The sequence below is a fragment of the Rattus rattus genome, chromosome 5, assembly GCF_011064425.1.
Source record: "Rattus rattus isolate New Zealand chromosome 5, Rrattus_CSIRO_v1, whole genome shotgun sequence".
Lineage (NCBI taxonomy): Eukaryota > Metazoa > Chordata > Mammalia > Rodentia > Muridae > Rattus > Rattus rattus.
In genome coordinates, this window is record NC_046158.1 from 150,898,593 (window position 1) to 150,913,658 (window position 15,066).

At 50.2% G+C, this 15,066-nt stretch overlaps 1 long non-coding RNA gene and 3 other non-coding genes across 4 annotated transcripts; all 4 read right to left on the bottom strand.

Moving 5' to 3' along the window:
• Positions 1 to 12,066: 12,066 nt before the first annotated feature.
• Positions 12,067 to 14,746, bottom strand: LOC116902318. The gene is made up of 3 exons (XR_004388062.1): positions 14,510 to 14,746; positions 14,079 to 14,169; positions 12,067 to 12,842 (listed from the first exon to the last, which is right to left on the bottom strand). It is a non-coding gene; the product is annotated as an uncharacterized LOC116902318 (long non-coding RNA).
• Positions 12,638 to 12,728, bottom strand: LOC116902625. Its single transcript, XR_004388202.1, has one exon. It is a non-coding gene; the product is annotated as a small nucleolar SNORD12/SNORD106 (small nucleolar RNA).
• Positions 12,920 to 13,008, bottom strand: LOC116902626. The gene has a single exon (XR_004388203.1). It is a non-coding gene; the product is annotated as a small nucleolar SNORD12/SNORD106 (small nucleolar RNA).
• LOC116902627 lies at positions 14,236 to 14,327 on the bottom strand. Its single transcript, XR_004388204.1, has one exon. It is a non-coding gene; the product is annotated as a small nucleolar SNORD12/SNORD106 (small nucleolar RNA).
• Positions 14,747 to 15,066: the final 320 nt, after the last annotated feature.

Here is a 15,066-nt window from a genome sequence, read left to right on the forward strand (position 1 = left end):
AAAAGCTTTACAAAACAGCTGGTTCTTGTCACCGTTCACCTCAGACCCTGGAGCCTGACCTCACCTATCACCCTGGGCAGCGCCCTGGATGAGAATCCGAGGCTTCCTTTTCTTTGCTCTTTTACAGAGCGTGTAGGCCGGTGACCCGGGTCATGGAAATCGGGACTTGTGGAGCAAGGTCAGTTGGAGACAGCAATGGATGTAACAGGAGAAAAAGGGAGAGAGAGGGAGGCAAGGCAGAGGCTCTGGGCCTGTTTCCCAGACCCAGGCTGCACGCAGGTGTCTGCCAATACTGCCTGGAATCTGGGGAGGGCGCACCCTGGAGAGAAGCCTGTGGCATCTTTGAGTCACGGTGCCAAATGCCTAGGCCTGGTTCCTCTCCCGGCGATCCAATTACTAAATGCAGTCGCATTCTTGAAAAAAAAAAAAAATGTCTTTCCTCTTATGTAATACGGCTGTGACAAACGCCGAGCAGATGGTGCAGAGACAGGCTTCCCGCAACCCTATCCTTCCAAATTAATGTATGGGCATTTAAATGAGCCCAGGAACACAGGAGGGGCAGGCCACTTAAGGGGCTGGCAAGGTTTCCACCTCAACGTTTGAGGGCCCGCGTTGGGGTTGAGTTCACTGTAAACACTGGTTAGAACACATCCGGTTTGGACCCCCTGGGGAGTCATCGTGGGCCTCCCCAACGCTAGAAAAGGAGGTGCCTTCTCTTCTTCATGTCATCCCCCTCCCCAAACTTTTACATTGTCTTTGAGAATGTGGACGTCTCTCCCTGCCTCCCGTGGGGAAATGGTTTAGTCACAAACTGTGTCAGCTGCTGGCAGCCAAACTCTCCTCCCCCTCCCCCCAGCCTTCCTTCCTCAGGGATGAGATCATGCCGTTCGGAGGCGGTTTTAGCCGAAGAACACTAGGGATGTGCAAAGCCGTCCTCAGAAACCTCCTTCCTCATCACAGGCTGTACCCTGTGGGATGGGCAGAGATCGGAGGCCAGGTGCAGGTCCCAGGATCATCCTAGGGCCATACTCCCAGCCCCCAGCTCAGACCTGACACACTGGGATGCCGGACTACTGGGTCGCACAATCGGCTGGCCTTAGGAGTTTAGAACTGGGAGAGTTCTGTGATTGTCTCTGTTCTGATGGGGAAACTGAGGCTCAGAGAAGGAGAGCAGCCTGCTCAGGCTTAAATAGACAGGTATGCCGGAGCTAGGAGGGAGGCTGGTGATCCCACTGCTCTCTCTGAAGCTGCCATTGCCTGGAACCTGTCCATCCACCATCCATCCCCTCTGCTTCTGGTGGAAGGATCCGGAATCTCTACTGGGAATCAAACCTTCCCCACCCTCGGGACAGGTGGTTCAAATAAAATTACCCCCCACCGCCCCCCACTCATCCAAGGACACCCACCTGACTCAGTCCTAACCAATCAGAGCAGTTCATTCCTCCCTCCTACCCAACTCCTTCAGGTTGGTGGCGATCAGCCCGGGGGGCATTCACTTCCCATTTAACTGGGGTGATTAAAATGAAGCCACCCTTCCTGTGCTCTCAGCTGGAGGGAACAAGACCCAGGACTGCTGGCAACCACCTCTGCCACTGTCAGAAGGTGACTACCCAAGAATGAAAGGCACACAGGGAGCTCATGGCCAAAGGGAAGTGATATGGCAGGCTTTGACTGGAAGAATCCTCGGAGCGAGCTGGGCAGAGATGGCTGGACTCCTCGGATTAGCACATTCTCCCTTCTGCTGAAGTCGGTTGAGTTCTGTCACTCGTCCTGCAAAATGGGGGTTCAGCTATGGAACAAGGCTCCAAAACAGGGTGCTGGGGGACCCTCTCCCCATCCCCAGAATGTCCCCCAACTCCTTGTCACACAGTACCATACACCTTAAAGGCAGTACCCATGGGGAGAGCATCCGACTGGTGGCCCATGGCCATTTCGTGTGCTCCTGCAGCCTGTTTCCTGCTTGGTCAAGAGCACAGGCAAGTCATTTTCAAAACTCAGTTCCATCCAACATCCTCTGCCCTGCCTGAGGGTGTACACAACACTCCCTGCCATTCCTGGGCCTGGCGTGCTCTCTCTCTCTCTCTCTCTCTCTCTCTCTCTCTCTCCTTTTTTTTTCTGTTTGTACTGTGGTTTTCCTTTCCTTTGTGGCATAACTCCATATAGCCAAGGCTAGCCTTCAGTTTCTAACCCTCCAGCAGTGATTTTTTTTTTAAAGATTTATTTATTTATTATATATGAGTACACTGTAGCTGTGTTCAGACACCAGAAGAGGGCATCAGATCTCATTACAGATGGTTGTGAGCCACCATGTGGTTGCTGGGATTTGAACTCAGGACCTCTGGAAGAGCAGTCAGTGCTCTTAACCACTGAGCCATCTCTCCAGCCCCAGCAGTGATGTTTTACAGGCACACTGGCTCCATGTCTCTGTAGTCACATAGGGGAAGAAGCACCCGTCCTGCCAGCTGATTAAAGGAATTGAAACAAGGGCCACCACCTCTAGATAGGACAATAGTGGCACAAGTGCTCCAAGCCTGGGTCACAGCCAGGCACTTAGAGTCCACTTGAGAAAAGAGAACCTTCACAGGAAAACAAAATACAATGGGACAGGGCGGCTGCTCTGAGGCGAGTGGGACAGTCCCCTGCTGGCCCCTGGCTGTGCAGGTGGCTGCTCAGTTCCTTCGCCCCAGCCCCTGACCCCAGACTGGCACACAGGTGTGGAAGAGATGCTCATCCAATGACTCACACTGCCAGAGTGGGGACAGCATGAGTCCTGACTTAGGCACGAGGATCAAGTAACAGCAACTCAAGCCAGTTCCCGACCAGGCCAACGACAGCTGGATGTGCCTCCCTCATCAACATCTAAGGCTACCTGACCAGACCCTGAACCAACACCCCCTCCCCTCCCTACGTTCTCCTCACCCCCGCCCTCGTCCACCCTCCTCCCCCCACCCATGCCCACCAGAGCCCTTGATGTGGAGCTGTGATTCAAGGATTTCAGCAGGTGATACCCAGGATTTCTAGGGATCTGACAAGATCAGGAGGCACCAGGTAAATACCTCACAAGTCAGAGAGGCCAGGCACGGAAGGGCAAATGTCACATGGTTCCATTCGTACAGTTGGTAAATCCATGATTTAGGGCTGGTTGGGTCAGAGGACTGAGGGAGGGGGGAGTCTAACAGGGACGGGGTTGGGGATTTAGCTCAGTGGTAGAGCACTTGCCTAGCAAGCGGAAAGGCCTTGGGTTCGGTCCCCAGCTCCGGAAAAAAAAAAAAACAAAAAACAAAAAACAAAAAACAAAAAACAAAAGTACATTCTTGTGGTTTGAATAAGAATGGCCCTCATAGGGGTTGGGGATTTGGCTCAGTGGTAGAGCGCTTGCCTAGCAAGCGCAAGGCCCTGGGTTCGGTCCCCAGCTCCGAAAAAAAGAAAAAAAAAGAAAAAAAAAAGAACAACGGCCCTCATAGGCTCATATCGTTGAATGTTTGGTTCCCAGTTGGTAGAGGTGTTCAGGAAGGATTAGGAGGTGTGGCCTTGTTGGGGAAGGCGTGTCGCTGGGGGTGGGCTTTGAAGTTTCAAAAGCCCATGCTAGGCTCTTCCTCTCAGTCTCTCTGTCTCTCCCTCTTTCTCCTCTCGGCTCCCTGCAGATAAGATGTAAGCTGCCTCGGTGTAGCCATGGCCTCACCCTTTGGCCCCATCGAATGCTTTCTTTTATAAGCTGCCTGCTCATGGTGTCTCCCAGCAACAGTGACTAAAGCAATGTGATGGTCTCAGAGTTGGCTGGAGTGCAGTACGGACCTAACGGTGCTCTGGCGTGCAGAGAGGGCCAAACGGCAGTTGTTCATGGGTGAGCAGTGGGGTGCATGTCTGTGTGGGATGTCACCAAGAGTGACTCGGTGCAGCTGACTCCCAGGAACAGAGTTCTCTTGCTGGCTTTTCGGTCATCTGAGCCTTCCCAGGGTTTAGTGTATCCTGGTCACCTAACAGTCACTAGCTTCCTACCAGACCAAGAGGTGACTTCACAGTCTGCATCTTTTTAGAGAATTATTTCACGTCTATGAGTATACACTAGAAGAGAGCATTGGATCCCATTATAGATAGTTATAAACCACTGCGTAGTTGCTGGGAATTGAACTCGGGACCTCTGGAAGAGCAGTCAGTGCTCTTAACCACTGAACCATCTCTCCAGCCCCCATACTCCGTGTCTTGAGAAGCCAAAATGTCTGACTGTATTTGTATGGTTTCCTTGTTTTATTATGTTTTGAGGCAGGGTCTCAGGTAGGCCAAACTGACCTCAAACCCCCTGAGGGTGACCTTTGTGATGATCCAAACCTTGAATTTCTGATCCTCCTGAACATTGGGATTACAAGCCAGTACGCCTAATTTGTCTGATGCTGGGATGGAACCCACACTTCCTGCACTCTGGGCAAGCACTCTGTCAACTGAGCCACATCCTGAACTCCGTTCATTGTCATTTATAACTGTAATAAACATTTCCTCTTTACAGGGTTGTAACTCTTCTCATCGTCTAGATTATTAGCATCTCCCATCAAACCCTCATGAACAAGACTTCGAATATTTAGGATATTAATGAAGTCACCTGGGAGGCGGGCCTCTGGGCACGCCTGTGAAAAGTAATCTTGGTTAGGTTATTTGAGGTAGGACAACCTACCCACTATGGTGGCCCTGAGTCCACTATGGTGGCTCTGAATTGGGACACCGAATTGTGTGAAAAAGAGAGAAACATAAGCAGCTGTATTCATTCATTCACTCATTCATTCATTCATTCATTCATTCATCGCTGTGGATTCATTCTTCCTGGATGTGAATGAGATGTGACCAGCTGGCACAGGCTCCTGCTGCTTTGTGGTCCTGATCTGATGGACTGCAACCTTGAACTGTGAGCCAGGATAAGCCCTTTCTCTCTTAAGTTGCTTTAGTCTGAATATTTTCCTCACAGCAATAGGAAAAGTGAAACAACATGGAAACTGATTCTGATCCTTGGGGCCTGAGTGCTACAGTCGCAGGTGTGGGCGGGGCCTGAGTGCTTGAGTCACAGCTGTGGGGCGGAGCCTGAATGCTAGAGTCACAGGTGTGGGGCGGAGCCTGAGTGCTTGAGTCACAGGTGTGGGCAGGGCCTGAGTGCTTGAGTAGCAGGTATGGGCAGGGCCTGAGTGCTTTAGTCACAGGTGTGGGGTGGAGCCTGAGTGCTTGAGTCACAGGTGTGGGCAGGGCCTGAGTGCTAGAGTCACAGGTATGGGGCGGAGCCAGAGTGTTTGAGTCACAGGTATGGGCGGGGCCTGAGTGCTAGAGTCACAGGTGTGGGGTGGAGCCAGAGTGTTGAGTCACGGGCGCAGGGTGCTACAGCTGGCTGCTCTGTCTTTTATTTATCCTTTGTTACTGAGATAGGCAGGGCCTCGGTCTTGCTTTGTAGCTAATGATGACCTTGAATTTCTGATCCTCCTGAACATTGGGATTACAAGCCAGTACGCCTAATTTGTCTGATGCTGGGATGGAACCCACACTTCCTGCACTCTGGGCAAGCACTCTGTCAACTGAGCCACATCCTGAACTCCGTTCATTGTCATTTATAACTGTAATAAACATTTCCTCTTTACAGGGTTGTAACTCTTCTCATCGTCTAGATTATTAGCATCTCCCATCAAACCCTCATGAACAAGACTTCGAATATTTAGGACAGGGTTTTACCCTTGTACCAATCAGAGACAAGGTCCTTGAACAATTCATGGTTCTAGGCCAGTGTTGCTGTTAACTTCGGTTCCATGCCAACTCTGCACACAAAACCGGAAGACGTTATCCAAAGTTGACAACCACAGTCAGCATTTCCAAAAATGTGTGCTACACCTATACAGGCATATATATTTCCATTTATATGAAACAGTAATCGTGGTATGTTAGGCAGTGACAGTAACAACAGCCTTTCTAGGTTCTGCAGTCATCTGGACCAAGTATACAGTCCATCCTGCAATTCCTTTTAAAATAAATGTATTCAGGGCTGACAAGATGCTTCGCTGTAGCTCAAGTCTGATAATCTGGGTTTGATCCCCAGAACCCACAGGGGAAGGAGCAAACTGGCTCCTAAAAGGTGTCTTCTGACCCCTAGGTGTGCACACCTGTGCGTGTACATGAAGATACTAAGTGTGCGTGCACACATAGACATACGCACAGGGCCAACTTTATGTAAGCAAATGTAACAGTGTGCCCAAGGGCACATTTCACCTTATTTCAGTTACATCACAAAACAAAATCCTGTTCATGAACTCGGGGAAGGAGCCTGAGCCACAGGCAGACTGTGGTCTCCTCCGCGCAGAGAGAGGAGATGGCCGGCCACTTGGGGCTGGCCAAACTCCGATCTTGACCGGGTCTGACTACAGGTTTCCCCCAAACACTTGCTCCTTACTTAGCCAATATCCTGTAAGCATCACCCATGTCTTCAAAGGTAACTTGGGCCTGGAACCCAGCACTGGGAAGATGATGTCAGAGCATCAAATACAAGGCTAGCCTGGGCTACATAGACTGTGTCTCAAAAAACAAATGCCTGTCTGGGCATTGTGGCATATGCCTTTAATCCCTGCACTTGATAAGCGGAGGTAGGAAAATATGAGTTTAAGGCCAGCCTGGTCTATGATAAGTGGAGGTAGGAAAATATGAGTTTAAGGCCAGCCTGGCCTACATCTCCAATTCTAGGCCAACCCAGACTACATTGTCAAATTCTGTTACAAAAAAAGGGGGCAGGGGCTGGGGACTGGAGAGATTGCTCACTGGTTAAGAGCATTAGCTGCTCTTGCAGATGACCTGGGTTCAGTTCCTGCACCCACATGGCAGCTCACAATCATCTGTAACTCCAGTTCCAGGAGATCTGACACCTTCTAGCCTCCAAGGCACACACATGGTACAAAAACATATATGTTAGTAAGACACACATACAAATAAAAATGAAAAAAAGGGGGTTGGGGATTTAGCTCAGTGGTAGAACGCTTGCCTAGCAAGCGCAAGGTCCTGGGTTTGGTTCCCAGCTCCGAAAAAAGGAAAGAAAAAAAAATGAAAAAAAATATGAGCATGGTGGCACATATTCATAATTTCAGGACTCGGGTCAAGAGTTTAAGGTTACACTCAGCTACATAACCAGTCCAAGACCAACCTGGGTTACATGAAACTCTATCTCAAATAAATAACAGAATGAAGAACCCAGGTCTCAAAAGGTCTAAGTGGCGAGACCAGCACTCACTAGGAATGGCTCGGGCAGCACCGTCTTTTATCTGTCCCAAAATCAAGTGTCCCTGCTTGCACAGCAAGCACTTGACCAACACAGTCACTCCCCAGCATCCGTTTTTTAGCTTCTGTGTGCGGGCTCCCAGACACACCCCAACTCCATAAAGTTTGTCCCAACTCCATAAAGTTTGTTGTACAAATCATCTTATCGCATGGGGTGGGAAGAACCTGCAGGGCAGGTGTCGCCCCAGGCTACAGGAAACCAAGAAGCCAACGTCATACAGCGGATAACGATGGGGCCCACTGGGAAAGGGCGGTTTGAAGACTTGTGCTCGACACTACATCTTGCAAAGGATCCTAATTTATAAAACAGAAGTATCACGAGAACCATTAAAAGTGAGTCTCCCAGGTGCAGCCTGGCATGCCTGAGGATCCTAACTTCAAAGCCAGATTTGCCCAGCCAGTGGGCTGAGTATCTCCGCTAGGTGAGACCCTGTCTCAAAGGAAAATTTCAGAGCCTTAAAGGAGGCTCATTCCAAGGTATCCAAAATAAGACACGATCTGCCCCTCAAGTCATTCTTCCCAGCTGTGTTCCAGAGAACAAGACGATGACCAGCGCCCCCTGCTGGAAAGTGCCTCTTGCTTGCGGAGACCCTGGTGACCATGAGGGGATGCTGCCCCCTGGTGTCCTTCCCGCTTGGCAGCCTGAAGGCGTTGATAGGCTTCTTCCAGAGATGGCTCAAAACGGCCTGGCCCCTCCTACCCTGCCCCTCTATGCCCACCAGCACTCGGTGGAACTGGAAGAGTTATCTTCCGAGGACTCTGCCTATTAGAGTTGACTGAGAGGAGACTCCAGGCCCTTGCCTGAAGACCCAAAGGCCACCTCTAAAACTGCCTGGTCCAGGAACCACGCCCACCGCCAGACCAGACCAATCAGAGCTTTCTATCTTCCTGGCCTCGGTGATTGGCTCAGGGATGAACGTGCGCTCCAAGCAGTGCCAAGCAGAGTCTTTCGGGAAATGATTCTCAGGGACTAGAGAAAAGGATTTGAAGGGTATGTACATCCCTAAAGCGTCCCCTTTGTGGCAAGTCTGGCTTCTTCAGGGTCAGCTACTCAAGATAAGGCCAGAAAGAAAGACGAGAGCAGGGATGGGCATCTCCCAACGACCTGGTAGGGGTCTTATTTCCAAACGTCCATCATGACAGTTTACTAGTTACACGGATCTTTACTGTGACGAAATACTTGACAAAAATAACTGAAGGGTTATTGTGGTTTACAGTTCCAGGGTGCAGCCCGCCATGGCCAGAGCAGTAACAGGGGTGGGATGAAGCTGGTCACACCGCCTCTGTAGACAGGAGGCAAAGAGCAATGTCGGTGCACAGCGCCCTTTGTCCTTTCTCCTGGCGGGGGCGGGAGGCAGATCATGGGATGGGTCTTCCTACCGAGTCAACTTAGTTTAGATAAGCCCTCACAGGCACGCCCTGTCTCCTAGGAGGATCTAGAACATGTCAACTTGACAATATTAGCCATCCCAACCAGTAATTCCTTTCAACGGTGTAAAGGTCAAGCCTAGAAGACCGTGGGCTAATTTAGAGGAGGAATGGGGGATGGCGGGAGAGGGAGAAGAGCGGGTAACAGGCCGGAAGAGTGAGTGTCGTCTGAATACATTATACGTGGTGGGTTAGGTTGGCTACAATAACCGTTTTTCCCCCCGTTATTAACGCGTTATTTATTCATTTATTGGAGGTGATGTCACTGCACACATGTGGAGACTGATGCATCCTTCCACCACCCAGGTCCTGAAGATTGAACTCAGGTTGTCAGGCTTGGACGAACACAGCCCTTAACCATTGAACCATCTTACCGGCCAAAAGTACATTTTACGTAATGTTTATACAGTTCCTGCCCCCCAAGGTTCAGTCCAACACTTAGAAGGCCTGTCACCTATCAGCAACCTGACCAGGTCAACCTCTTCCTGGATGTTGGGGCTCCTGGAGCCAGGGGTCTTGAGAAGCGGCTTTTCATCTAGATATAGTGGCGAGTGGTGCTTGCTAAAACAAGGGCTTCCCTACACCTTGTGTCTGTACTCCAGGCTAGCCTGGAATCTTGCCGAGAAGGGAATTGAGCCGTTGATCTCCGCCCGGGGAAAGGCTCTCCCCTGTCAGTTTCCATCTGGGTAATTAACCTCCTGGCAGCCAAGGGTCCGCCTCTATCGTGTCTGTGGGCAGAGGAGTAAACATCTCTGGATGCGTGCCTGGCTACTCAGAGAGGTGGCTCCTGGGTGACTTCAGGACAAGCTAACTGAGGTTCTGCTCTGACCAGGAGGGGGCAGAGGCTCAGAGAAACAGTGCTCTCTCTCAGTGTCAAGGAACTGAAACAGATGGAGCTTCTGTTGGTGTGCTGGCCACCGTTCTCACCTGTTCCTAACCTTGGCTGAATTCCTAGTGCTCTGAATGCTGAGGGAATTACCTACACAGTCAGTCCCGTGACTCTTCTCCATCCTAAACCACCAAGGGGAATGACCTCCCACAAGCCCCACACTTACCTCAAGGGTAACCTGGCTTAGCCTTCATTAATGCAGACAGCATCACACCCAGACCACCCCACCCGAGAGTGTCAGAGTGAGGGTGAAAGATGAGGCTTGGTCAGTGGAGACCTTGCCTAGCATACAGGAAGCCCTGGATTCCCAAGCAGCCCATAAGCCAGGTAGCCAGAATCACAAGTTCAAGGTCATCCTTGGCTAGAGGTCATCTTTGGTCATAGTGAACTAGAGGTCAGCCTGGGCTACAGGTGACCCTGTTTCAAAGAACCCTTTGTCAGAGAACAGTGTCCCCAATGACATTCTATGTAGTCAGCCATACTCAAAGGAAAAAAAAGATGCTTGCCTGATAGAAGGGGCATTTCTTTAACTGTGTGAGGTCATTACCCAACTGAAAATGCATATGGTACCCTTGAACACACAAGCTGTACCTACCACATGTGAATGTAAGTTCAGGGGGAAGCTTTCCCTTTCTCTGTGGTTCTACTATTCCAGCTCAGCATCCCTCTCTGACAGAGATGAAACTGGGGGGGGAGTCAGAACCCTGTAAGTTAAGAGATGAGAAAAAGTTCTCAAGCAAACGAAACATGTTGACTATCTGTCTAAAGTGAGTTGTGGTGCATCCATTTAATCCTGGCACTCAGGAGGCAGAGGCGAGCAGATCTCTGTAAGTCTGAGGCCAGCCTGGTCTCCGTGAGTTTCTGGTAGGCCAGGACTACATAGTGAAACCTAACCCCTTACCTCCCCGAAAAAGCAAGCTACTGCTCCAAATTAAGAGATTCTCTGGAGATCTATAAGTGCATAAATGTTCCTGAGATATGAGCAGACAGCTGGCAAGATTTGCATGGAGGTGGCTGGAGAGATGGCTCAGCAGCTAAGAGCCCTGCTGGTCTTGCAGGGCTCCCAAGTTGGTTCCCAGCACCCACAAGGCAGTTCACAACTGACTGTAATTCTGGTTACGACCACCAGGTGGCACAGGCACTCAAACAGACATAAAAAAATAACTACATCCAAGAACAAGAACAAATCTGAGCATAGTGGTGCCTTAAATCCCCCACCGAGAGACAGGGAGTCAGAGGCAGGCAGATGAGTTTGAGACTCTGTACACAGTGAGTCAGGAGTCAGGGCTACACAGTGAGACCCTGTCTCAGGAAACAAAAACAAAAGGGGGAGAGGAGTGAGTTGAGACACTTTCCCGCAAAATAGCGATTTGTTTGTTTTTGAATACAAGGTTTCTTTGTATAGAACAGGCTGTTCTTAAACTGGGAAAAGCCAAATTGCCTTTGCCTCCTGCTGGAATCAAGTTTATACCACCACACCCAGCTTGGAAGAAAATTGTGAATAAAGTCTGAAGATTCGGTCTGTGATTTCATGTGTGTGTGTGTGTACCTGCGTGATAACTCTGTGGTGTATATGTGGTGTGCTTCTAAGAGGTTACCTAGTGCGAGTTGGTTCTCTCCTTCCACCCTCAAACCCAAGAATGAGCTCAGGCAGGCTTACTTAGCCAGCCATTTTTAAACCCACTGAGCCATTTCACTGGCCCCATCTTATCTTGGGAAGAGCTGCTCTTACTAAACATGGGGCTCACGGATTTCCTTACACTGACCTGTAAACACCAGGGATCCTGTCTCCCCACCCTCCTCATGGGGCTCACAGGTGCACTTTTAGCTTGGTGCTGGAATCACCAGGATGCACAGCAAAAAAAAAAAAAAACTTATTTAGCTATCTTCCCAGCCATTTTCACCCATCAGAAAGCTGAAGCAAAAAGGGAGAAGCAAGTGGAGGAAGGAAAGCAGCATTCTGTGAGCCCACAGTCCACACAGCTGCCACACTTGCCACGCCCAGGAGCCCTCATCTGTTTGAATTGCCACGTAGTGATGGGAGAATACCCAGAATGCAATGCCATTTAGACAATAAGTGAAACTGGAAGGATGTGGGCTTCCGCACCTCTTTTGGGTCAGGCACCTGTCACCTCAGAGATATTTCACATGTAATGAAGAGGGCTTTAAAAGGCTGGAGGGATGGACCAGTGGCTACCAAATTTGTCTAGTACCCATGTGGTGGCTTACAACCCTGGTAATTTCACCTCCAGGGAATGATGCCCTTCTGATGTCTGTGGGCACTGCATACAAAATTGTTATCAATAAATCCCAAGGACTTGGGCTTATGCACTGTTCCTGGTAGGGGCATGACAGCAGCCTTATTTACACTGTTGGGGGAAAATCACTAATCTGGCATTTGGAGTAGACCCAGTACACTCCAGGGTTAACCCAGAAAAACTGAGGGGCAGCAGATATAAAAACACCAAGTCAGATTTTTATTTCTACAGACAGAAGGCCAAAAGTTTCTACTTCAGTAGCAGTGCACACCAAACCATTCCTCCCCAGCCAAAGCTGACTCTTCTTTGCATCCTGCATGCCTTTGAACCATGCCCAGCCGTGTGGGGGTGGCAGCAGGACTGGACTGCTATTGTGTTCCAAGGGGTACCTAAAAAAGAAAAGTAAAGTTGTTGATAGGCTTGCCTGACAGGAACAGCATCCTGAAACTCACTCTGGCCCACTCCTTGATCTAATATCAGATGAGGTAAAAGGCCAGACAACAAACACATTCCCCTCCAATCCCACTGAGCAACACGGTAAACTTAAAGAGTATCAAGAGCCCTAAAAACTAACAGCTTCAGAACAGGGTCCATTACCCTCCACACTTGTTGCTAACATCCCTAGAAACAGGTCAAAACAGACGCTCACCTGAAAGCAAGAATGGACCAACACTGGCATCCATGGGTTCCTCAGGCCTGTAGAAAAGAAAATAGATGGGAGCCATTAATACACGATAACAAATTAAAGCTAAGATGAGTGATTCCAGGGGCTGGTGCATCAGAGAAAACTGGCTATTAGCATATGAGATCAACAGGGTCGATCTGATGGGGAAAGAAGTGGTATCATCAGCTTCACCAGCCCAATTTGTGTCAAGTAGAAACAAGTCTGCCCTGGAGGAGGGACACTTACCAATCAATGCGCTCCCCTCTTAGTTCACCATCCATTCAAAGCCTGGTCTTGGCCATCAGCAAACCTTAGGTAAAATACAGAAAATAACATCCATCAGCTACCTGGACCAAGGGGCACAGCAGCAGCAGCAGGCGCTGTCAAGCAGGCATATCAGATAAACTGGCTTAAAAGACTGTGACCAACATGGTCGATCTGATGGGGAAAAAAGTTGAGTCATCACACATGCCTGCCGGAAGCTTCGAACCTAATCCCAAGTGTTAGGTAGGTAGCTAAGTCAGGACTACATCTCTCTTTTAGAGGCAACAACTGTAATACCAGTGTCTGCAATGACTAGTCAGAGTTGCTGAGGTATTCTCAAGTATACAAGTCTGACTTGACTAGTACCCTTCAGACACAGCACCCTTCGGTCTCTAGGTCCCACGCCGCACCTAGCTTGCCTCAAACATACACGTCATTTTGCCGGGGCCTACTTCCTCCATTAAGGGCATGTAGTTCACATTCTGAGCGGGTTAGGAAGGACACCACCAGAACACAGTAGCTGAGGACAGACATGATCACACTGCTTTGAAAAGCACCTGGCTCCAAATACTTGAGCAAACACGTTTCACAGCTTTTTAAAAAGGAAAAATATCATGCATACACCAAAGAAATTCCAACAACTCGACAAGGAGGCTCAGACACTGCCCAAAAATGGCTGTGCCCTCTAATATCAAATTGCTAAGAAAATGCTAGAGGCCAAAACTCATGAGACCACTTTCTTTTTTTTCGGAGCTGGGGACCGAACCCAGGGCCTTGCGCTTGCCTAGCAAGCGCCCTACTACTGCCCTCTCTCAGGCAGTTCTACCAACCAGAGCAGGTTGAGTAAGGACAGAGCATTGCATCTTGTGGATCTGTATGTACAGATGTGAAATGAGAATTTAAAATGTGCCAAGTAATGGTAGAGCGCTTGCCTAGCATGCGCAAGGCCCTGGGTTCGGTCCCCAGCTCCGAACAAAAGAAAAAAAAAATGTTACAAGAAGCAATCAGGATATTTAGGGAAGAAAAAAAAGACGTATACTTAGGATTGTGTGCTTAGGGTTAACGGAGGTTCAATCCTCAACACTTAAACAATATCAGCACTAACTCGCATTTAATTTCCTATCACAGCGCACTAAATGTCTTTTGACTTCAATTTCCCGTTCATAAACCACCCTATGCCATCCCCCTTCTATGAGGGTGTTCCCCCCACACACACCGTCCCGCCTTTAAAGGCTTTTCAAAGCACGTGTTTCCCACATTAGGCCACAAGACAAATGAGTACCTTGAGACTTAAGGTGCTCGGCGATTTCTCAGCTCCCTGGAGGACCTTCTCTCCCTCCGACCTCCATTCTGTACTGCTTGATCAGTCCAGCCTACAAAACAAAGTATCAATCACCACCTACCCTCGACCGGAACAAAGCAGACCAGGGTTCCTGGAGGCCGGTGTTATCAGAACTAACTGGCAAATGTTTTAAGACATCAGCACTGTCGATATGACGGGGAAAAAAGTGAGGTCATCATTTACACCAGCAAAAACTTTCCAGGCTGAACAAGAAGGCGTCTTTTCCACCCGAATCACCTCCTCCAAGGTCAACCTGAGGATGGCGTTCCATAAGCCACACCTGGAGAACTAGGAGCGGCTCCAGCAATTAAACTTGGTAAGAAGTTACCAAAAAAGAAAAAGGAAAATTGTGCTGTGGGAACTCAACTCACCATCTGCAAATGAATCTCACAGGGAAGAGACATATCGTAACCACGAGAACACCTCACGGAGACTCAGGAATCAAAGGACGAAAAAGGGAGCGAACCTTCTTTATATAGACCACGGCGGCGCGTGCGCCTGCGCACTTAGCCCAAAGTCCGTCGTTTCCGGACCCGACCGCTTGGCGTCCTGGGAAATGTAGTCCCCGAGCCTCCCGGCCCCAGCTCTCTAATGGTTGTCCAGCCAGTGTCTAGCCCCTCCCCGTGCTCACTGGGCCTCCAGGGCTTCTCGGCTTCCGCGCCATGTCGCGCTTGGCACGCACGAGCCGCCCGCCGCGTCTCCCCGGCTCCGGGGCCGGCCGAGACCTGCGGCCACCGGGGGCGCAGTCAGCCCGCCCCCCGCCGCGCCCTCCCCTCAGCCGCGCCCTCGGGAGCCGCCAGTCCAGCCGCCGCCTCGGGGGCTGAGGCGACACCGCCCTTCCGCCCGCCCCGCGGGCGGGGGCGCAGGCGAGCCCAGCCTCTCGCTGGCGCCCGCGGCACCGCCTCCTCGTCCTGCGCGGCCTCCTCTT